This window comes from Gallinula chloropus (genome assembly GCF_964237585.1).
Source record: "Gallinula chloropus genome assembly, chromosome: 4".
Taxonomy (NCBI): Eukaryota; Metazoa; Chordata; class Aves; order Gruiformes; family Rallidae; genus Gallinula; species Gallinula chloropus.
Window position 1 is genome coordinate 20,125,354 of NC_140088.1, and position 24,262 is coordinate 20,149,615.

Genomic DNA, 24,262 nt, shown 5'->3' on the forward strand with positions numbered 1-24,262 from the left:
GGACACAGCAAATGAATCACAACTTTGGAGCACACATTTTAGCCCCAGAAGGAACCCTTGAGGGTGTAATCTTACCCATTTCAATATGGATCTGCAAACAAACTTGTCCCAAGGCACACAGTAACCTAAGAGCTCATTTTGCCAGGAGGATTTGCAGCTTTTGGTCAACTCCCAGAGGACAGGTTGCCCACTCCACAGCTTGTATTACATCTGTTTTCACTTTCACTGGGGTCAAAGACCAAGTGGAGAACATACCGCCCAGAAAGAACTGCTTGCTAATATTGCCCAAACTTTCAGTTAAAAAAAGCAGCAACCAAAATGCACACACACACCACTCACCAGAATTTTCTCTATATATATTATTCTAAAACTCTCCTTCATTCAGATATTACTTATCAGAATGGGTCATCAGCACCAGAAATCCACTTCAGTTGCAGCTGTTTGCAATGAAACCCATTCAGTGACAGCTTCCAGACACTGCAAGATTTTTTCAAAGCCTAGAAATCCTTGCTGTTCCTCATGATGGATAGAAAAGCAACAACCCAGAATCCATGAATACACTGGAATCCATTAACACAATGGATCCAGCCCAAAGCTGTTTGCTAAACAGAAAACAAGCCAAACTTCCATGTTCTTGCTTTTCAAATCAGCTGGTAACAAAAGCCATCTGCATTAGAGCTCCACCCAGGCCAGGTACTTCTCAAACTCAAGCTGCAAGCCTTGTCCCTGAAGAACCTTATCAGCTGTTTCCATGTTACCATATCTGCCTTAGGCAGCAATTCTTCAAACACATAAAGCACGTGTTTAACTTTATCCATGAAAGTAGGTCTAGCAGAACCAGTGGAACCTGTGACCTGCATAAATTTAAGCCACACAGCCACCAGCAGGCTCGTGACATTGCATTCACCTGCTGGCTTCGCTGCCCAGAACGTGCCCACTAAAAGCAGGCATATCCCAGAAGTCACCAGTGATGCACTTCAGCCACAGCACATGCCTTTTCCAGCAGTCCTGGGAGATGACAACTGGAGCCACAACACACAAATCCCACCATATCCACAAGGCAAATAAGAACTGTTGTCCATTCCTCAAAAAATACCATCACAGTCAAAGATATAATCATTTTAGTCTCAATTATCACCATGCTTCACGGGTTGGGGAAGAGTCAATGCAGCTTTTCTAGCAGGAAACTTTCCTATCTAAAACTCTTTGAGACTATTGTTTATTTGTATAAAGGTTTTTTGGGAAGGGACCATTTCTAAGTTCTAGTACAAACTAAGATGCTGATGGCTACAAAGGAAGACACTTGCATGGACTGATAGATGATTAGAATAGGAAACAAAAAGCAGAAAGAAGCTGTAGCACAAGGGGCCATCAGTGAGATTCCAGAGACCTGTGCTCTGCTATTCAATGCACACAGAACGATATTAGTGGGAGGATATTGGGATTTAACTGAACTGCCAGAGGGTCTCATGACACCAAGTGTTGAGGGGATGATGTCTCTAAGCAACGCTACTGATCACTGTTGAAGACAATACTGTACTAGACAGACCTCTGCTTCTACCTCACACACAGTCTCATGCACCTAAGGCCAGCTAACATATTCATCAGTCAGTTTACTGTGCAAGTCCTACAGCTCTTACTGATCAAACATCCACTGCATCATTTTTACAGGCACAGAAGCAATGGTGTGGACATACAGTTCAGATGACAAAGGTCAGAAGGTCTTTTAGAGACACAGGAACCTAGGCACCACACAAACTAGGTTTATTTTGCACCAGGTAACTCAGCTAGCTATGCCTTGCCACTTTGAGCTAGACACTAAAGGAGTTCTCTGCACATTTTTCAGAGAATCGCTGAATGGCTAAGGTTCAAAGTGACCTCTGCAGCCATCTGGTCAGCAGCACCACCAGAGCCAGTTGCCCAAGACCACAGCCAGATGGCTTCTGAGTATCTCCAAGGGCACAGACTCCACAATCTTCCTGTGCAACCTGTGTCAGGGCCCAATCATCCTTATCAGTGCTTCCTGATGTTGAGAGGGAACCTCCCTCCAGTGTTTCAGTCTGTCCCCTTGCCTCTGGTCCTGTCACTGGGCACCACTGAAAAGAACACTCACCCTTCAATTATTTATATAGAATTTTAAGATCCCCCTGAGTCTTGTCTTGTCTCTCCAGGCTGAGCAGTCCCAGCTCTCTCAGCCTTTCCTCACAGGAGAGACTCCACAAAGTCCCACCACCAGTTCAAGAACTGAAGCCTCTACAAATGTAGAGGTGAAGGACAATTCACATTACTAATAGCCATGTGATATAGCTCAACAGACTGTCAGGAGAACTGTCACCTTCTGAGGGCTTATGCTCCACCTCACTTGTCTAGTGAAAGGTGGTGTTCAGACATAGTACTTAAGGCTTTGTGTTGCTAAAGGAGCTTTGCATAGCAGTACCACCTTAAGACAATGCAGGAGCTGCTATTCTTGCCAACAAAGCCATTTCCAGGCAGGGAAAGCACCTGAGATACATACCAAAAGTTCTACATCAGCCTAAGCAAATACTGGAAAGATGCAACATCACCTGTATTACAAACCAAGGAAGTTTCTATGACTATCCCCCACAAAAGCCTTGGTATAAAAAAAGAACTTGAAATATTAAATAGGTTTTGCCCATTTGTAAAGCTCTAGATAATCAGGATTCATTAACAGAAAAGACTAATGACATAAAATTCCCAGGGAGGGAATTGGGTTTGCCATTTTCAAAGCTGATCTCAAATTTTCACTCAGACCAGGTGGCAATGCCTACAGTCTCAGCACTTCTCACCATGCTCATGAATGTGATCGTTTCCAAACCTGCTTTGTTTGTTGGGTTTGTAGGTTTTTTTTTTTAACAAAACCTGGATATAGAATGTTTTCTGTTTTCTATTAGAGGAGGGAAGCATATTGCTCCTTTATTTTAAGCCTCATTGGGTCAAAGAGTGCCTGAAACTCACGTGAAGATTCACAGAAGTTGCTATGAAATCCTAGTGACACCACCACCTTTCCAGATCAGCTAGGATATGAAGAGCCTTAGAAAGAAGAAGGGAAAAAAGTCTGATCAGCACAGTTGGGAAAGGCAGACAAAATCTTAATACTTATTACTTAAGTTAACCATTAGACTAACACCTATTTACTGCAGATAGAGATCTAGGCAGTAAAGGCTCATTGCTTGGTCATGGAGAATTTCAACTTATCACTGAGCATTTCTCACCCACCAGAAACTCCCATCCTTAACACCCTTAATAAGCCACTCTCCAAAAAAAAATAGACAACTTCTTTTCCACCTTGCTCTCCTTTTTTAAATAGATATGGGAGTTTAAGTCCAGGTGCTGCCACAAGCAGACAGACATGCCGATGATGTAAAGGTCCATCCAAAGGATGATGACGTAAAGGAGCTTTGCTGACACAAATACACCAGCCCAACCTTTGTAACACAGGTCAGCCCACAGCACAAGAGGGCATCAGCTCAAAAGAGCAGAACATAGGTAAGACAGATCAACCCTCCCTTATCTCACAGGGTAGAAAAAGGCGTGAGAAGACCAATCTGTTTGTGCACAGCTATAGGGGAATGGGTCAGAACTGGGTGTGAAAACAGACTGCTGAAATCCAGTTTAGTGCATGACCTACACAACAGTCTACTTTTCCTAGGAAAGCATATTTTTAGTAAGAGTGTCATTAAAAGCATCTCAGGAACATCCAGAAATACCTGCTGTGGGGTTTGTTTTTTCTGAAGGAGCAGGGGGAAGAGGGGCATTCCTATACCATAAATCACAAACAAATCAAAACCAGCCAATAGTAAGATTCAGATGACATACATTGCCAAATGATGAAGTGAAGCAGTAGCACAAACACACAAAGTAGCCTCCTCTCCATCTAATGGTTTGTTTGATCTTAAATGGATCTCCAATATTTCCCTTCAACCAGTATGCATTCATAACACCTCTACCTTTATCCCTTGTTCTTCAGTTTATTCCCAGTTCATGAATAGGGATGGATTTTGCCCTCACCTATCCACATATGCTCAGTTCCCTCTACAAACCTTCCCTCTCCTAATGAACTTGTTTCACAGCAGCTTCAAATCTGTCCTGAAAAAAAATAAATGAATTTGAGTGTAGAAACTAACCAGGCAAACACTTGGAATTTTCTTGTTGTCAGGAATTATTGCACCTTTGGGGGAAGCAAGAGCCAATGAAGGCCTGGAAACAGTAGGACTAGAGCGGAAAGGATAGGCAAAAAAAAAAAAAAGGTATAAAATATTCCTCTCTGAGACTGTCAAAGCATTTTCACAAGGAAATGGAAGAGTGGAAAGGTTTATCCTCCCTTTTCATACAGAGAAGCCAAAGAAGGATAGAGATGACAACTCAGTAATTAATGAGATCTCACTCTGGCCTCCAGACACAAGTTGTATTGGGAGTTTAACTTAGGTGATCTAAACCAGACTTAGTTAAAGTGCTGCAAAGTCTTCCCAAGTCCAACACAGATACACAAAATCCATTGCATCAAACTACTTTTCCCTCGCCCCTCACTTTTTTTCATCAAATAGATCTCAAACCAGCACACCTTCTCTATCTGAATTATGTGCTCAAGCACATACACAGCTGCATAAGCAGCTCTCCTGGCCTGGCACTAAGTCAGCTGGAGCTCAGGGAAGGTAAACCAAATGCCTTCTTGCCTCTGCCTGTCAAGAAGGGTCAGCAGAAGCAATGATGGTTGTGAAGAGGATTCGTTGAACGTTTCAATTTTAAAAAGTGTCCCTTGGGCACAGACAACTTCCCCTTCTCTGTGTATTTAGGGAATAACTGAGGTAGCTATGGGGGCTGGGACACTCTGTAGCCATGTCTGCAGAGCACAGTTTAGCTGTCCTTTAGGGGACACAACTCAACAGAGACTCCACAAGCCAAGGTGCCAGAATCTGCAGCGATGTGCAGAGATAATCAGCCTCTGCAACCCGCACTGACTGTGCAGACCTCACTTCCTGCTCAAACGGAGGACCTGGCTGGTTCCCCACACATGTAAGATGTACAGATGGACTGTGGATCCTGCCACCTGCACTGGGTGGTGGTCCAGCTGGCTGCAAATAAACAAGTACCCATATCTCCTGCTTTGTGCCCTCTGTTTCTTTCTTCATACCACACTGCCCCACAAGGAGAACCAAACAAGCACCCAACGTGGTTTCTAAATGCTTGACAAGTTGTTATGTGAACTGGGAGGAAGCGATGTGATGGAAAGATTCAGTCTCACACAACTGTCATTCCAGAGATCTCACGTTCTGTGAGGTGCATTTGGAGATTAGCTCTCCCCACCACAGCAACACAGCCACCAGGGACAGCATTTCAGCCCTGTCCTATCTAACAGGACTGTGCAGCAGCACCCCCACCTCCCAGGGCTGGAACCCAAGATCCCATCCTTAAGGCCAAGCCCACAACAGCAAAGAAAAACAAAGCCAGCAAAGGCAATGGCAGACTGCCAGGAGCTTTGGCACCTGCACCTATCGCCATTCCAGTGTGCCCAGCTGGTTCCAGTGATAATCACAGTAACGACACAGCACAGCGACCAGCTAAACCCAGGTTTCCACCAGTATGTTTGAAGAACCAAAGCAACAAGGAAGCCAGACAGCGCAACAGCAAGCAGGTCAAGTGCTGCTTTACACACCAGTGAACATTTTCAGGCCAAATGTAAACAAGTAAACACTTCACAGGGCAAACGGCAAACTAGCATGGATGGCCACTGCTCTGCAAGGGAGCCCCAGCAAGACACAGCAGCTGAGGATCGGTGCCAGTGAGCTCACTGCTTTTTCCTTCAGTTTTCCCAGCATGCTCTTGCAGTTAAGAAACTTGTATCAAACACAAAACAGCAGCTGAAGGACAAGGGTAAATCTAAACCAGACCTTAGCAGCACCTACACGTATTTATGCATGGAGTCCAGCAAACAGAGCAGAAACGTGTCAGAGCAGATGGATCTGAGCGCGACTGTTCAGCACGTGCATGCAGGCAGCGCAGAAGATCCCCCTACAGAGACAAGGGCTGTGATGCACGTGCATGACAGCCAACCATCCGTGCAACTGCTTTAAGCCCTAAGACCAGCATCACACAGAACATCCACATCCGCCAGGACGAAGCAGGCACTGCCATACACCTGGTCTGTGTGCAAGCTCATTCCTCCTACATCCAGGTCCCCCCTAAGTTTTCACTACAAATACGCTGACATAAAGCCCTGCTGGGTGTGCTTTATGGCACTTTCAGCTTATAAAGCAGTGTTCAGGCACGGACGATGACACCTAGTACACATGTTCAGTTAATACTACATGTCAGAGCATGGGGAGACATCAGCAGAACTTGCTATTAAAAGCTTGAGAAAATTCTACCCATGTCTTTAAAAAAAAAAAAAAAAAACCAAGATAGGAAACTCTACCCAGAAAAATTCTTCAGTTTCTTCAGGCAAAGTTTTGGACACTTCCAGCATGTGCTGCTTTAAACATGCATCTCCATTCCTTAATGTCCCTGTGACGTTTTCCCTCAGCTGCTACATTTAAAAGGAGCTACGTTACTTTGCCCGGTAACCCAGGGTACATGGCCAGACCTTTTAAACATACTATCAGGCCTTCATCACGGATGTTTTTCACCACTGATACTTTAAATTCTGCTTGCACATTACTCCCAAACTTTGAAAAGTTTGTGCCAGGAGTCTTCCCTTAGAGGGTAGAGGCTGCAGGTTGCACGGATGTGCCAATGAGAATTTCGATAGCAGATAACCAGATGCAAAGTCTGTTTTCTTGCAGATGTGTTTAGAAGTCCAGCAGGGAATTTTTAATTAAAATCAAAAAAATAAAGATGTCTGCACCAAGACACTAAGAGGCACGCAGTCTGGAATTTGCCCCAGAAAAATACTAGAACAATACATGTGTGTAGACATCAATTATATGTGTGTACATATATCTCTCTATATAAAAATATTAGAATCAAGCAGCCAGCATGGACAGCGAGCGCATTAATCTATTACAGACATAAGAGATAACAAAAACTGTCAGATTTCTTCTGTACTATCCATTACCATGCAATGGACTGTGTTAACATACATAGTAGTGGATCATTATGATAGATAGGCAGGATGAATACAGAAATACACATACTTTTGAGAGAGAGAGAGTGTATCAACATGCACATTACAGCCCAGTTTTCAAAGCTACTGATCAGCCACGAACCCTCTGAGGTCTGAAGAGCACCAAATACTATCAGCGAGTTTCCCTGGCCCAGCAAGGCCGCATCTTGGCTGGAGACAGGGAGGATCAGTACTTCTGTGGGTTTGTTCCTCCAGTAGGTGGTCAGCTACCTCACTTATCAGGGAACAGGAGTGCTGGTGCACGACCAAGCCTGGCAGGAACTCAGCCCACCAACACGCGCGACAGCAACGCACCTCACTCGGCGGGATCCGGAAAAGGGATTTTTCTTTGGAAGTCCTAGAAGACAAAGCTTGGGAGACAGCAGAGGGGAACGTTAAGGGACTCACTGAACTGTCCGGAGTAAGATCCCCCGGGACAGGCTATCCCCACAGGATGCTGTACGTGGAAGCTCGGTCAGAGAACAGCACTCATTCTTCCTCTCCTTTAGCCGACACCTCGCCATACGGCCCGGGGTGCAGCCAGACCCACCGGAAAACTTTAAGGCACGGCAAGGTGAACAAGACCCCGGCGTGACACCGCGCGAAACGGGATTCCGCCTGCAAAGGCAGCGCCACTGGCGCACACGCAGCCTTATTTATTCGGAGGCGCGGCAGCTCCACGTTACCGCACAAGGGGGCCCGCCAGCGACACCGGGTTTGCGGGGCGGGCCACGGGGCCTAACAGCGTCCCGCTGCGGGCAGCGAGCCCCTTGCTGAGTCCATCGGCTCCCCTCCCCGCGACGAGACTCCGCTCCGCTCCGGCCCCCGCCGCGCCCCGCCAGTCAGGCTGCCCCCGAGCGCACAGGCGCCGCAGGGCCGCCGGGGCCGACCTGCCAGCCACCCCCAACTTCTGTGGCAAAACGCGCCGGCGACTCCCCGGGCGGCAGCTGTGGGGGCGGCTGCCGAGCCCCCGCTCCCCACGCAGGCCGCGGCCGCGCGTCCCCGTCCCACCCCGCGGAGCTTCAAACCTGCGCCCGGCGACGCGGTTCTACCGGCACCGCTCCCTCGGACCCAGGGCGGGCCACCGCCGCCCGAGCCCGGCGGAAGGCAGGGCAGCAGGGCAAAGCTATCGCTTACCCCAGCGGAGGCGGCCGCACGCCCGGCGCCGGCGCGGCCGCCACGGAGAAGGAGCCGGACCCCGCCGCCCAGCGCCCCGCCACATGCCGCGGCCACGCCCCCTTCTCACCTCATAGGCCGAGCGTCCTGTTGCCCCGCCCCCTCCGCCGCGGCCCCGCCCCCTCCCCTCCCGCCGCGCCTCCTCCGCCCGCACCGGGAGCGGGGCGCCGCCGCGCGCGGGCAGCGCTCTCACCCCGGAAACACTGAGGCGCCGGGGGCGCGGCGGGGCGCGGGCCCACGGAAGTGACGTGTGCCACGGGGCGCGGCGCGGCGCGGGGCGGAGCGGGGCGGGGCAGGGCAGGGCGGCACGGAGGTGTCCGGGGGGCAGCGGCGGAGGGGCCGGGGGGGATGCTGCGGGCCGCATGATGCGTGACACGTGGCTCGTGTGGCGGCTGAGCCCGGCCTGCCGGGCTCCTTAGAGCCGGGCCTAGCCTACCCCGGTGAGAAGCCGGAGGCGCCCGGCGGCCCCCGCTCTCCGCGGCGCGGCGGCAGGAGTGGCTCCGCGGCCAGGCGCCGCGGCCGCCTCAGGCCAGCCCCACCGGCTGCCTTTCACTCTCCTCCGCGCCGGGTCCGAGCTGTCACGGCTGCGGCCCGGGAGGAGAAGAGGGCGGCCTGCACGAGCGGCAGCGCCTTCGGGCGCCCCAGCGTAACCGGGACTGCCCTCAGCCCGGAGCTGTGCAAGCCCCTCCTTCGCCAGGCATAGACCCACTGGCAGCGCCGCGGGCTGAAACATAAAAAGCCAAAAGAGTGAAGCAAAGGGCAGCAGTCAGCTCCCTGGTGAGTGCGTTGCTACAGTTAGGGCTGCAGTCTATGCCAGAAGTTTGGCTGTCAGCAGCCCGGGGCTGCTTGGGGCAGACCCTCGCAGCAGTGGGACTTTGAAGCTTTGCACTGTCGCATAGAATCATAGAATGCTCTGGGTTGGAAGGGACCCCAAGGATCATAGAGCTCCAACCCCCCTGCCACAGGCAGGGACACCAACCTCCAGGCCTGGATCTACATACATGTATGTATGGACACACATAACATGTCAGCTGCACTGGGCAGCATGAGCCTGGCTCCACAAAACAGCAGAAGGCACAGGACTTACTGTTTGAAAGCAAGCACGCTGTGTCCTGAATCCAGCTCCCTCCAGTTATTTCCAGATTACCTGGAGAAGGTACCAGAAAAAGGGTGCTGGAAGCAGTGTTGCACACACACAGGCACAGTCCATGCAGTGGGACACTTCACTCAGTGACAGTGGTATTGACCATGTGAGGAGGGAGCCCTTGCTACCTCAGATCGTGTAAGGATTTCGGCTGCTACAGCTGATGGGGACATAGATGAATGTGATTCTGAAATCATTCACACATCCCAATGTCATTTTACACAAAATTGCTCTCTGAAATGAGCAATGGGAAGGAGGAACTGATACTCCGATCCATCCATTAATTAAACATAGGCAAAACGCAGAGCTGGCCAGAACTCCGCATTAAAGACTCAGTTTAAAGCGTGTCTCTTTATGCTTTGCACAGACACATTATTCCATCATTCCTGGAGGATGCTGGTATCTACTGAAATATTCCCTCCCTTCCTTTCCAGAAGGAGGAAGGGAGAAGGAAAGTCTGCAGTTTAAGAAAATTAGCCGGTTGAACAGGGGAGAAGGACCGTCTGCTGTGGGACAGATTATCTGGCAGGACCAAGATCAAGGATGGAGGAAATGATGGGCAACATGAGCCTCAGGGTAGATACAGTAGGGAACGAGCACATTTCTGAGTAAAACAGCCTCAGGGGGGAAAAATGCACATGGAGAAACCCAAATGTGGAATGGGAAAATACAGGCACTGAAAAAAAGCTGTGACGGCTCAAAGAGAGCAGCATGTCACAAGAGTGGCCTTGCTCACCTCTCTCCCTGTGCTGCAAGGGGAACGTCAGTCACTGAGGCTGCTTCCTTTGACAATCCCAGAGGACATGACTTTGAAGTGTGCAGAGATCCTTGCAACCTTACGTGCCTCGTGTGAAAAGCCCGGGTGCTGGGACATGCTTTGCAATCGCAGGTTCTCATAGAACATAAACGAGGGCTAAGCCACCATCGAGCTTCCAGTTGGTTTGTTTTTATTCCAGGTTGACAGGAGAGCAGAGATTATGTTATGTAATGAGACGCTATCAAAGAGGATTGGACTGGGGGTACAGGAAATGAGATTTTAGGATATTAATTTAAACAGAAATGGCTCTGCAGAGTCAAGCTGTGTCCCAGCCACTAACCCGTTCAGGGGTTGGGCAGTGACCGAGCTGGAGACCGAAAGGCAGGTCTGTGTTTAAGAAATAGCACGTTGCTCTTTTAAGAGCAGATGGTGATTGGAACAGGGAGTATTTGCTCTCGAATAAACTTAGCCAGTAGGCACACATCTGTTATGTCTAAGAAAAGGTGTAACTCCGTCCCTTAACACACATGGAAGGTTAGAACCTCCCTGCCCTGCATTGTAAGGGCCCTTTTCATCCAGCGCCAAGAGAGGTTCCCAGCCTGCTTGTGAGGGCTGTCCCCACAGAAGCATCATCGCTCCAACTCTGTGTGTGGCAGCCACAAGCTCCTGTAACAGAGATTTTAACTTGGTGTGAGCCAGATTCACCTCCCATCTAATTCAATCAAGAGCCAATTTAGCCCACTACCCTTGTTTTTGCACAACCATCTTTTCACAGAGGACATGCCTCTGCCAGCTCTCAGGCTGCCTACGATTAGGGAAGAGTTTGGACAGAGCTGTTGACAATATGTTGCAGAGTACTAAATACCATCGAATGTGATCTGCAAATATTTATTCTTGGAGGAAGAGATTTGCTCTTTGCACAGTCTGCATGCTGGCATCTGCTAGGCTGAATAAATTACTAATAAAAATCACACTGGGAAAAAAAAACTAGTCCATGCTGATTCTTTGGAGCTTACCGGAGACAACGGTGTGATAAGGACATGCATTCCTTGGGAACAACCTTCTCTCCAGGATTTCGCTGTTGCTTTATGGAACTGAGGCAGCAAATGCTGCAGGAGCACAGGTTTTCCTAGAGAGGAACCCTAGGCTGCCCCAAAGGACATTATAGTTAGGGAAAGGGAGTCCTTCTTGAGCAGGACTGGTACTTGTACAGTGGCTTGCTTTGGCGTGACAGACAGGGATTTGGCCATGGTTCCTTTCTGGTCTTGCTATTTCCTGGCCCTTTCACAGTCGCACCAAATCACGAGTCTGACCAACTCCTGTAATTTTGAGTCTTTTCAAAGTATCCTGGCTTCCTCAGTCAAGACACTGCATAAGAATCTTGACTGAGGAAATGTCTGGAAATGTGAAACAAGTGCCCCGACAAGTGGAAACATGAGTAAGCATGTCTGCTTCAGTAACCTGAACTCTTCGTATTTGAGCACAGGAGGTCTCATCCACTGACAGTCGTCACTTAGACGTCAAATTTCATCATTAAAATTCCAAAAGCTCTTTATAAACTTGTTTTAAAGCAAAGATTCTCATGTAATATCATGATTGTAGGAATGTGCATCAAAATCAAGAATCAGTGACGGGGGTAGAGCATCAAATCGACAGCATTTTGAAATGTTATAAAGAAATAAATACTTGCAAACAAAAAAATATATGCAAACAGCTAAAAACTATCTGTGTATCCAGTGAGCATCACGACCTCAGATATAACATTATTCAGGACCCACCAGGATGCCCCAGTTATGTTCAAACTCCTGGAGCTGTCCCACTGGCATGTTCCTGCAGCTTCATCATGACAATGGGTATCTCGCTCTGCCAGACATGCTGCCTCTCTGAAGCCACGGGAGTCTCTGAAGCACGAGTTAAAACATACAGTAACTCCTCACAACCAAGAAGCTGCTTGAAATCTCATTTCTAGCAGTGCATTATCAAGCATGTACCGGCACCTGACATCATGGCACAATGTGTTGCAACATCCTGTACTTCATCCTCTCTCTCTCCTTGCTGGCTAGCATTGCCTCCTGGTGCAGCTCCTTGCTGGGTTCATCAGCTTTGGTGGAGCAGAAGGGAAAATATGGGCTGAGCATGCAGGGAACCTGGGACAAGAGACAGGGGCTGTGTAAAAGGTAAGGAGGAAAGGGGGTGCCAGCAAATGCTGAACATTGCCTGTGGGCCATGGCACAAGGCATAAAGCATCTCTTGAGAAGTTTCTAACCACAGTCCCCTGCTAACACACTGCAGCCTGGAAAACTTTGATTCTTCTTCTCTGGAGATATTCAAGATCCATCTGGACGCCTATCTGTGCAATATGAGCTAGGAAGCTGCTCTGGCAGGGGGGTTGGACCCGATGATCTCTGGAGGTCCCTTCCAACCCCTACAATTCCGTGAACCTGTGAATCATTTGGCAGAGAACAAATGACATCCATGGCAGATGTTGTGCCATGTGAAGACTGTGTGGGAGAGCAGTCAAAGCTCATTTATGGGCTGCAGCTGGCAGCTGTGCTCCACTGATGTGGCCTGGTATACACTCCAGTAGGCAACAGTGCTGTCATATACCATAGGGATATGATAAAACCAGAACTGGAGCTTACAATATAAATTCATCACAATTCCCAAGGGCCCAGAGTCAAGCTTCTTGGCTCTTCTGGCACTGGGATTTCTCATGGTGCAGCAACTGCAACGTCACCACAGAGGGGGGAGCATGTGGCATTTTCTACTACTGTTTTGCAGTGGTCTTGCTGAACAGATGTGGGCCGTGTCTAATGGGTACTGCACAAATACAACAAGAGCTGTTCCTCAGCCCTAAAACGCCATCCTGAAGAAGAGCAGAGAGGCTTTCTCTCCACTGATGGGGTTGGAAAAGGAGAAGGAACATGTTTCCAGTGTGCTGATGATTTTTTTCTAAGGGAAAGTGAAAGATGCTTTGTCCACCTGAAGATTTTAAGCACACTTCTCCTTCTGGTGTAGGTGTGGCCATGTAGGGAAGTAGAGGGTTAGGAGAGAAACAGATCAGAAGTGCCATGCCAGGGTTATAGCTAAATTCTCCTGAGAGCTACTGCTGACCTGTTTTCTGCTCTGCTGTGTTTAGCTCATCCATAAAGATTTCTGACTCATGCCAGAATGTCTTGCACTGGCTGCTTCCATTTCTGAAGGACAGCCCAAGCTGATGCAAAGGCTGTATCCTGGAACAAGGGGCAACCCCTTCAGAAACTAAAGCTGGAGAAGCAGTATAAGCAACAATCTGAGCAGTGGAAAAAGTGGGTTTCTGAGTGGAGTGGCAGAATCACAGAATCATAGGGGTTGGAAGGAACCTTGAGAGATCATCGGGTCCAACCCCCCTGCCAAAGCAGCTCCCTAGGACATATCACTCAGGCGTCCAGGCGGGTCTTGAATATCTCCAGAGATGGAGACTCCACCACCTCCCTGGGCAGCCTGTCCCAGTGCACTGAAAAGGGGCTGGCCATTTCCCCCTTCATCCCATACTCAAGATATTTATAAACATTAATAAGGTCCCCCCTTAGTCTTCTTTTCTCCAGGCTGAACAGTCCCAGCTCACTCAGCCTTTCCTCACACGGGAGATGTTCCAGGCCCAGGGAATTGCTGTGCAGAAGAGAAAAAAGAAGTAATGAGAGGAGTTGCCAAATTCTGTCTTTGCCTAAAGCTGTGCCAGAAGGATTTCTAACCTGAGGGATCAGAGTGCTTAAAAACAACATCCTGGAACTTGAGCCTGCATCCTTTGAAAGCAGGGTTTGTCCTGCTTGAAGAGATCACCCGCAATAAGGAATCGAGGTCGAGTGCTGCTTTCCCAATCGCAGCAGACTTTGCACCGCACCTGATTCTGAGTGCAACGTGTCCAAGTCAGATACAAGGCTTCCTGCTTCAGTCCTCCTCCTCCTCCTCCTCCTCCTCACACCACCAACCAGGGCCTTGGTCCTGCGCCAAAACCACCTGAAGGTTAGGAGCAGCTGAAGTCGGAGCTGACTGAATGCTCTGCAATTGCTGCTGTTGATTTTTTGCTCTTCCCAGCCTCTGTGTGTGCGAGCAATGGATCCACAATGAATTTTGCATTGTTTTCTCTGCTCCCTGCCTTAACAGTAGCTCCCATTGAACCATCAGCCTTCTGGCCTCAGGCAGGCGCAGAAGGAGGAGGCTGTAGCTACTTGCATAACTCAAAGAAACAAAGATCATTGTAACAATGCCTGGCAGCATCACTGCCAGCCTCGTGTCTGGGGGCATTTCTGCACAACACCATTATGCCCACCACCTTTCCACTCCAGGGTTTGTAGCTTCAACATTAAAACGGGAGGCGAACACAAACCTGCACAAGTTGCCTCAGTGTGGAGCAGATGTGGGTTTGGTTTGTTGTGCTACAAAATGAATAATTATTCATTAAGAAAAGGTTGTTATTTGAAAATAAAGGCTTTTGACTGGATTCAGACAAGTTCTGAGGATTATTGTATAGAAAGAGGCACTTTTATTATTAAAAGTATTATTATTAACATGCCATCACAGTATGTACTTGTAGATTTTAATTTTTTTGAAGTGAAAATCAACCCAAACAAACCAGGCAGTGGTCTAACACAGTAGCTGCTGTAATGATACAGTGTGGGCACAAACACCCACATCTTTTTAAACAGGTCCATGCAGCATCCACAAAAGCTGGCAGCCGGTACTGCATGGTGCCACTCTTCTCCTGAGATCAGCTACCACTGGGGCAAGAGAAGGTAGTTCACAGTAGTACACTTTCTGGTGCTCAGTTTCTTAATTAACAATCTGTTGAACACTAAGTGAACTGATCATGGATTTTTTTTTCTCTCCTTTCCATGGGAGGGGCATATCCCAGCCAAGGGATTCAGAAACTTCCCCAGGCTGGCAGAGGAAAGGGCAGGTATAGGGGAGGACACTATGGGTGCCCTCTGAGAGTTTCTTCTCCACCCTGCCCAGGCCGCTGTGGTTTTCCCAGCCTCCACCCAGGAAACCCTAGGACAGGCAAAGGTGTGAAGGCTAGTGGGGAGTTTGGACTGGAAAGCAGGCTAGACAAGGCCATGCATACGCTTGGCTTAGGGACTGACTCCCTTTTCCAGAGCCCACAAGGAAGGAGAGAAGGGTTAAAGCTTCTTCTCCTCACTGCTTTTTCTGCTTGATTAACCTATTGCCATCCTGTCAGCCAAAATTAATGTCTTTAATGTAAGCCCACCCTTATGCCACTTTGGCACCAGAGCTCTAAGTCACTGTGTAGTAACTGACTGTCATGGGTTTGCCCCAGCCAGCAGCTGAGCACCATACAGCCACTCACTTGCTTCCCCCCAACAAGGGGGAAAAAAAAGGGGAGGGGAAGAAAAAAAGGGAAGAAATCATGGGTTGGGATAAGGACAGTTTACTGGGACAGCACAGGGAGGAAGAAATAACAATAACAGGACTTTACAGCAAAATATACAGAACGGGTGCTACATGGTGCAGTTTCTCACCGAACCGCACAGCTGGGACTGCACAGCCCAGAGCCGTCCTGAGCCGGACTGGCCCCAAACTGCACATCCTGGAGCACAGCGCTCCTCCCCCTTTATGCTGAGCATGACATCATGGCATGGAATATCACTTTGGTTAGTTTGGGTCACCTGTCCTGGCTGTGTCCCCTCCCAGCTTCCTGGATGCCCTTCGTGTAGCAGGGCAGCATGAGGAGCTGGAAAGCCCCTGACTGCTCCGCAGCGACTAAAACCATCCGTGTGTTACCAGCACTGCTCTCATCCTAAATCCAAAGCACAGCACTACATCAGCTACCAGAAAGAAAAATAACTCTATCCTAGCCAAAACCAGAACAACCCCAAAACCTGCACTCAGCCCAATCCCTTAACGTTTGATTTGACCTCCTCTTCTGGACTTGACCCCATCCCAGAAGCAGAGCAACCACACCCCATTCACACATGTTGCTACCCCACACTCCAGCAGCTGGCTATGGAGCCAGCTCTCGGGTGACATGTCCCATGGGCAGGCAGTAAAGCTGCAACACTCCGTGTGCTCCAGGCTGGGGCCAGGCCTCCCAAACACATGCACACACACGTGCACCCACACATGGGTGAGAAGGTGTGCACTGGATGCAGGCAGAAAGGAGCAGCACAGAGGTGGAGAGGGACATCATGCCACCACCTCTGATCATAGCAGTGTCTCTTCTGCCTCTTTCAGGCTGGCAGGTGTGCACTGTCTCCATCCTTACAACAAGATTACTTTAACTCTGAAACCTAATGGTAATTGCTTTTAAAAGGGCATTGTTTAAGTACTCAAACCTTCAAAGATATTGTGCTTACCCTGTAACCACATACCTAGATAGTGGTAGGAAGAATAGAAGTGTCTCTGAAAATAATAAATATCTTTATGTAAGATATTTATATAGTCTCTATATTTTTATAATAAAAATATAAGCATTTTAGAATAAAAATAAATGGTTTTGTCCCAAGCTGACAAAAAGAGGTGTGGAGGAAAGAAAACAGGCTGTGTCTTCAAGAGAGGACACGTAAATGCTGAACACAAACTTACATAGCCTTGCAAAAGACTTGGCAAAACCTTGCTCCTCACTTGGAGGAAAAAAAAATACAACTGAGTGGTCTCTCTATTTCCCTAGCTCCTTTCTTTGTGGATAATAACCCAGTTCAGCAGCTGTTAGGTCCTTTGGGCTGGTAACCTTAGCCAGACATTTTATGCCAAGAGAGAAAGAGCATAAGGAGGTGAGGAGGGAGCAGGTGGCTTGAGAACTCGCATCAAAGATCTGTGTATCCTCAAGAGCTGTATATAGGGGGAGCACTGGGAAAAGGTACCCAGGAATTATTCAGGGGTAGCAACTGGGTACTAGATTTAGATATCTGTCTGTTAGGCACCTCTCTCTTATTTTACAAGTGTGCCATCAACAGTGAGAAACAAGAGAGGACTCTACAGCCCTGTTATTGCAAAAGCATAGGAAAAAATGCATAATCACATCAGGAAAGGAAAACCCTTAAGCAAACAAGCATACTTGGAGGCTTTTTTTGCCTGTCAGTATGACGCAATATGGCCACATACTGCTTCTCTGCTTGTTTGGTCATCAGAAAAAGCCTGACTAGAGCAAGTTTCATCACTCCTGTCCAGAGAAGTGTTCACAGCTGTTTGCACAGTATGCAATGCAAACACACCACTGGCACTGCATGATGGCCCTAGTTCTCCTGGATCTGAGGCTGGCACCATGCGTTTTGAATTAATAAAGTACTGGGTGCAATTCTTCTACACCCGGAGTGGTTGCACAATGCATTGAGCAACACCACAGCAGACCAAAAAAATCTGCCAGTGCTGGCACAGGAGCTGAATGAGTGAGATACATGAGCCCCCATTCATCACTGACTCAGTGCCGCAACTGCTTTTCACCGCGTCGCTCAAGCCACGGCAAACCCTCAGCAGGCCAAACAAGTTAGACAATGCTTCGCACAGCTCACATATTTGCCCAAAATAATAAAACTCCACAGATTTTTAGCAGATCACAAACCATGTGTAATAGTTTTTGACGTACCTGCAGTAACATATCAACTCTGGTGTGATAGACTGGAGAGCAGAAGGGGAAATGAAAGCTGGGATCTGGCAGGAGAGGCCTGAAATAACCAAATTGCAAAGATCATATTCATGGATTGCAACCCAGGCTTGCAGCCTTCACTTTGAAAGGGATAGAGCCTCTAAAAGACGTAGGGAAGACACTTGCTCCCTGGGCATCTTTTGCAAGGAAAGGCATTGCTCGGGTCTCCTGTTCACTGCAGTGATCTCTCCCTTGGTGTTTGCAGGAGCAGCAGGTGGGCTTCAGAGATTGTCTCAGTTCAGAAGCTCAAACTGCTGCTGAAAACTGATCTGGGAAGTGGTATAGTTTGTACCCACTACACAGGTTCAGGAGCTGCCAAGACCTGCTCCCCTGTTGCCCATCATGGAGTACCAGAAGGGATCGGGTATTATTACTAGGCATCTCAGGGGGGTGCTGCCTGCTTTCAGCCTCCAGAATGATCACCTGCAGACATCGCTGCAAAATATGGGACTATTCTACATCCTTCCAGACTTCTGCTAGCTCCCGACCGCTTGCTAGGTGCCAGGAGACATTACTCATCACATGGGAATTAAAATTATCATTGGCCATATTTTTTGCAGCTGGGCTTTCAAGCTGGTTTTGTTCTGCCAAGAGTTCATGTTGCTGAGCTGCTTTTTTTCTTTTTGGGTTCATGTTAAGTTTCTTTGAGCTGGTTGTCACTGTGTGTGCTGAGAGCCACTTGTCTGAGTACAGGGGGGTGTGTTTGCCAGAGTGTGTCCTTCTGGCCATACTGGCAACGTTGCTTCTCAGGGGTCTCCGTTTGCCTGCATGCATTGCTGCAGGTCACATGCCCAGTACAATCGATCACATGCACATACCCTTTATCCCCAGCCCAGGAGGTGGACTGTGGTCTTAAATCTGGTGGTAGAGCCCAAAGGCAATAAGGCCTTAGGATCAAGGGCTCCCAGCAGTTTTGGGGAGCTGAAAGGAGCAGCAGCAGCAGCACTGTCTTTAGAAACCTGTAAAGAAGCTGTTAATCAGAGATGCTCCTGCTAGTGAGATGAAAGAAGACAGAGCATGGTTGCATTAGCAGTGGTCCATGGTTCAGTACACACAGGTAGAGGAGACACCTGGGCTAGATGTCTGTGAGAAGATGGGCTGATTTTCAGACGGGGAAGGAGGATTGTCATTTTATCCACACTAAGAACCTGTGTTACTGCACCAGTGCCTTTACCAGCACTGAAACACAACTGAACAATGCAAACAGAGAACAGGGGAGTGAGCCAAGAAGGACATTATTTCATCTCACCTCAAATAAATTGCCATGGCAAGAACATTGAGACCATGTCTGCTAATCCCAGGCCTCTGCATGCATCATGCACCTCCCTGGTAAAGCGGTCACAGACCTGATGCAGAAGAGGTTCCCATTCCAAGCACTTATTTTTATAAGTGTCAGTTACATATTTGTTGCTCTGGCATCCCCATGAAGTTGTGTTTATAGTCCTACCTTCCAGCACGGATGGGGCCCGTGGGACTGAAAGGTTGTGTTCTCTGACGCTGAGTTCCTATGAGCTGAGACAATAAGGAGGAAGGATCTTGGCAGTAGCCCTGCTGAGGAAGAGGAGGCATGAAGCCTGTATCCATTATGAAACAGAAGGGAAGCCACAGAAGATGCCTGTTGCTTCAGGAGTCACCATAACCAGCCATCCTACCTAGCTTTTCTTCTGCCTCATCACAGCACGGCCAGGATCAAGGCAAACCCTGGGGGAAAACACCATTTGTTACTGTACTGAACGGTCTCTGGGGATTACTGCTGATTTGCCTCCTCACACGGCTCTCCATCATTAATCACGAACACTCTCATCAGAGCAGCCAAGAGCCTTTAAGAGGAGGAACTGCAGGAGAGGAACCTTTGGAAATTGGCTTAGATACTTTGGGCCTGGCTTATCCGAAGCACGGTCAGGTCTGGTTATTTTGCAGTCCTGTGATGGGGCTTTGGGGCTGTGGGTTTCCAGCTTCTTACTAGAAATACAGACACCTGAGCTTGTACCCACTAGCAGTAATACAGATTTATAATCCTTAGGATTAGAGAAAAAAATCTATGAACAAGTGCACCCTGTAGCCTGTCATAACCAGCAGAGAGTTATGTGGAGTTTTTTTGGGGAGGTGGGGGAACCCTTAATATTTTAGGATATTTAAAATAGGATTATCACATATGATGCTTATGATCACTCTCCCCAGCCCCCAGCTTCACTCACTCTTGAAGCAGCGGAAGCTTAAGGTCACTTCTTGAATCTCCAGCCAGCCTGTCGCTGGGATAGTAGAACACCTCCTTCCAAACTAGTTGTCCCACCACCACTGCCTAAGGGCACCAGTCCTTCTTCACCATCAAGTTACATCTGAGCTCTCTCTGCATCCAACAATGTTCGAAGGTAGAGCAGAACAGAGTGAATTGATCTGTAATTAACCCTCTCTTGATTGTCCAAGACCTATGTTAGAAAAAATTGGAGGCCAGCCCACTCCTTGGCAGTTCCTGGGCTCACACTGTCATGGCAGGGTTAAACTTCCCCCCATACCCAACAGTGATACTTTGCTGTGGTCTCAGAAGGAATTACTCCATCCTTGCATTTTGTGTTCTGATGGTGCCTGGGATTTCTTCACCCCACAGATGCCCCTGAGGTGTAGGTTGTGTGGCCTCACTCTGCTGAGGGGAGTTGAACCCTTGCTGAAAGCTAGCGGGAGAAAGGACTGCCTTACCAGAGAAAGCTAGGTCACCTGAGAGGACAGCTCTCTCTCCTCCCCACAGGATTTTTTTCTGCTCCAATGGAAGTCAGTATGTATTTCATCAAAACCTGGTGCTTCTTTATGCAGATGTTGCTCCTGACTCTGGCAATCTTCATGCATGGCCATGCATTTCAGATGCGTAATGCGGCATGTCTGTGTGCCCTGGAGGTGGCTGGTTCCTGCCAATGCCGATCCATATGGGGTTATTCAAGTGTAAGAGAGACCAAGATGTGACCCCTAGCCAACAAACATTTCTGTTTCCAAGTGAACTTTTCAAGTATTTCTTCTGATTTGGGGGTGACAGATAGCTTGCCCCCATCCCCCAGACACCTAAGGAAACATTAGCAGGTAGATGAGGTTCACAATTCACCCTTGTAAAACAGCTGAGTCAGCATCAATGCAATAAAACCACATTCCAGCTCAGCTTGCAAGGTCTCTCCCTTGGGGCTGGACCACAGTGGCTGCCAAAGGAAAACAAAAGGGCTTGAAAGGCTCCAACAACACGTTAAACTTCAGAGCAAGGGCACTGGCAGATCAGGGGGCATCCTGGCTTCACCCTTTGCCTGCCAACCTCTTCCCTGTGTGCTGTCCACTAACGTAGATTTAGCATTAGCTGGCAGAAAGAAAAAATGCAGAAACTTTGCAAGGTCAGAGATTCCTCCATTTCCCACGATCTCCAGCCTGCAGAGTTTTCTCAGGCTTCATCATTTGCTGCTGGAACCACTGCCCTTAGTACCATGTTACGGATAATAATGCTTCCTCTGAAGCTGGAAACTTTCCCCAATGGCAACAGCCAAAATAATAGACACATTTCTGGACAGCCTGGGATACAGCATTAGCTTCTGGGGTTATGAAGGACAACTGACTGCTGGAAATCTCTGCCTAAACGGAGAGGTACCTTGTGGGGGGATTATGCAGTTACATGCAGGGTTTTTTCACTGCAGACTGTACTTTCTGTATTCACACATGAGATCTAGCTGGAAAATTAGCTCTCTGCCCTCAAGAAAACAACCTAGACTTCCAAACCTGCATCATACTCTCATCTATTAACTATCACAGTGTCCTGGTTCTGTATGTCCAGAATCAGAACATACAGTCAATGGCAAAATACCTTCTTTCTCCTTTAAATGCAATCACTTGCTGGAAAATAATAAATAAAACCTTAGCTGGTTTATATAGATTAGAAATTACCTAGCAAATTCACTTCTTACTCTTGAGTCTGCAGGCCAGGTGTCCACCTTTATCAGTCTGAGGCGATTCATTGCTGCAGAACCCCACGGGTGGATTTGTGAGCCCCACAGCTGAAGGAATCAGACCTCTGCCTTCCACTGCAGCCTGCCAGGCAGCTGCGAATAAAGCCGAGGGTGTGCTGCAGATAGACAGGGGTGCTGGAGCAGGCAGGGTGAGCGCAGGGTCCGCACAGACGTCAGCCAAACTAGGAGTGCGGGAATATCTGCCAGGGGCACAGGACAGAGGACATAAACGAGTCTGCAAGATTTTAGAGACTGTTAGATGGAAATGAGAGGCACAAGGGGAAAAATTCCAAGCCTTACATAAGAGTGGTGGCTTGAAAACTGCTGTGGGAGAAGAAGTCTCCAGGAGGATGCGCTGGATTTTGCTTTCCTGGGGTGGGGGAGAGCCAAAGGGCATTTCTGTCCGACAGACCCGGTAAAGACAGTGATGACTTGGCTACAAACCAAAAAGGAAGGATAAGGCAGGAGAGGGCGCCACTGGTTTGCTGGCATCTCCCACCTCATCTGGCAGGCTTTGCTGATCCCTGCTGACATAGGTCTAATCCAAACCCGACTGAACTGATCCCACCAAGCACAGCAGAGTCTGGATAAAGTGGACAGCACAGAGATCTGAACGAGACATGCTGAAACTTCCCTTCAAGGAGGGACAGACGGACTGATAAGATGCCTTGTGGGGTGTTACCCCAAGGATGCTTTTCTACTGACACGCACACACCAATGCCAAAGTGGCTTCATCCCAGCGTTACCCCATAAAACATGCTCATGGCCCACGCAGCACAGACCAGCTGTGGCTCCGTGAGTCTCCTGGTGTATGGGGTCACTGCCTGTTCGCTGCTGGGTCACAAGCTGCAGGGCAATATGACCCCTCTGCATCACTCTCTCCCCGCCGTGTTCTGCCACTGGCAGTAGAAGAACCGCTGCGGGAGGGAAGCCACAGCCTGGGCGCGCAGGGGGCGAGGCGGCAGGGTGGTGGGCAGACACACACGGGCTGCCATGTGCTGCCACGTCCCTTCCGCGCTGTGACAGCTCGGCTCAAAGATCCGTCGGGCTGATGCGACTCCCCTGTGTGACAGGTGGGAGGAGAGGGGGGCCGGCTGCCGAGGTACCCGCACTGCGTCCTCCTCCCCTGTCCCGCAGGGACGCGGCTGGGGCCAGGAGCAGCCTTCGCCCTGTGCGTGGGAGGAGCGGCGGAGGCTGCGGCTCGGCAGGGCAGCACCCAGGGCGGGAGACGCGCTGCACAACCGCTGTGCCACCCGTGGGGTGCACTACAGAGCTCGCTGCCCTCACGCTCACTCCTTGGCGAACTGGAAGCAAGTGGGAGTATCCGCGAGCAAACGGTGGGGTGATTTGGAAGGGGACCCCCGAGTCGCCGCGCCCAGCGGCAGGACTGCTGCAGGGAGCCTGCGCCCACACTCTCGCAGACGCCCAGCTGGAGGACAGCACTGCAAGAGGGGAGGGGGGCTGTGGAGAAGGCAGGGATGGGGCCCAACTGAGAGCTGCGCACAGCGGCTGGGGCTGAGGATGGCACGAAGCCCAGCCAGCAGGCAGCCAAGCCAGGGGAGCGAAAGGGAAAGGTCTGCAATGGCACAAGAGCAAATTCGCCGTAGTCGACAGGGATTTTCCTGCTCCCTGAAGCAAGGCAGAGGGCCTGGCAGAGGCCTCAGGATCAGACAGAGCTCTGGAGAGGAGTGAAGGCTACTGGAGGGGGCTCTGGGGGAGAGAACAGAGGGACTTTGTTCTAGGGAACCATGCCCCCCACCTGCCCACTTCTCCTTGCCCAGAGCAGGCTGCCAGTGGTCTTCAGCATCTGCAGGGCACCCAGGGGCCATCCTCAAGGGATGTCTTCTTTGGCTTGTAGGCAATACCAGCCTGACCCTCTAGGAACAATGATGTTATTGCCTCTGAGAGCTGCAGGTGACTGACTCCAGGTGAAGAAGAAACAGCATGACTACAACATGGCTGTTTCAGAAAGTATACCTAGCCCAGGCATTGCCTTACCTTGGCAGGAAATGCACCAGCATCTCACAGCTCCTCCCTGCTGCCTTTCCCCAATACTTGCAGGTGCTGCATCCTTTAGATGCTGCATTTTTTTTTGACTTGCTGCTTAGCACCACTTTCACCTCGTTTCTTCCACCCAACTGTTCTTCAAAGAGTGAGGGTATACAGGCTGTGCTTGGATTTGTCCCAGCCTACACACGCTCTGCCAGATCACCAGCACGACAGCAGCGCAGGGGTTAAGCCATTCTGCTCCAGCTATTCCTTCTCCCCTCCCCTTTTCTCCCATGAAATAATCAGTGGGTTTTAGCCTGGCAGGCGTGCAGAGGGGGTCCAACTGCTCCTGTGCAGGCAGTAGTATCCTCTAAGCTGCTGGGGACTAGCTGTCTGAAGGAATCATTTCCAGGGACACATTCTGAGTCGAAGGGTAAAACTGAAAGGAAAAACAAGC

At 49.2% G+C, this 24,262-nt stretch overlaps 1 protein-coding gene across 1 annotated transcript in view; it reads right to left on the reverse strand.

Moving 5' to 3' along the window:
* The window catches only part of LRP5 (LDL receptor related protein 5), a gene marked incomplete at its 5' end in the record, with an annotated part of 215,876 nt that extends 207,568 nt beyond the window's left edge, over positions 1–8,308 (reverse strand). Inside the window, one exon of the mRNA XM_084262641.1 lies at positions 8,258–8,308. The remainder of the gene's footprint in view (positions 1–8,257) is intronic.
* Between the last annotated feature and the right edge of the window lie 15,954 nt (positions 8,309–24,262).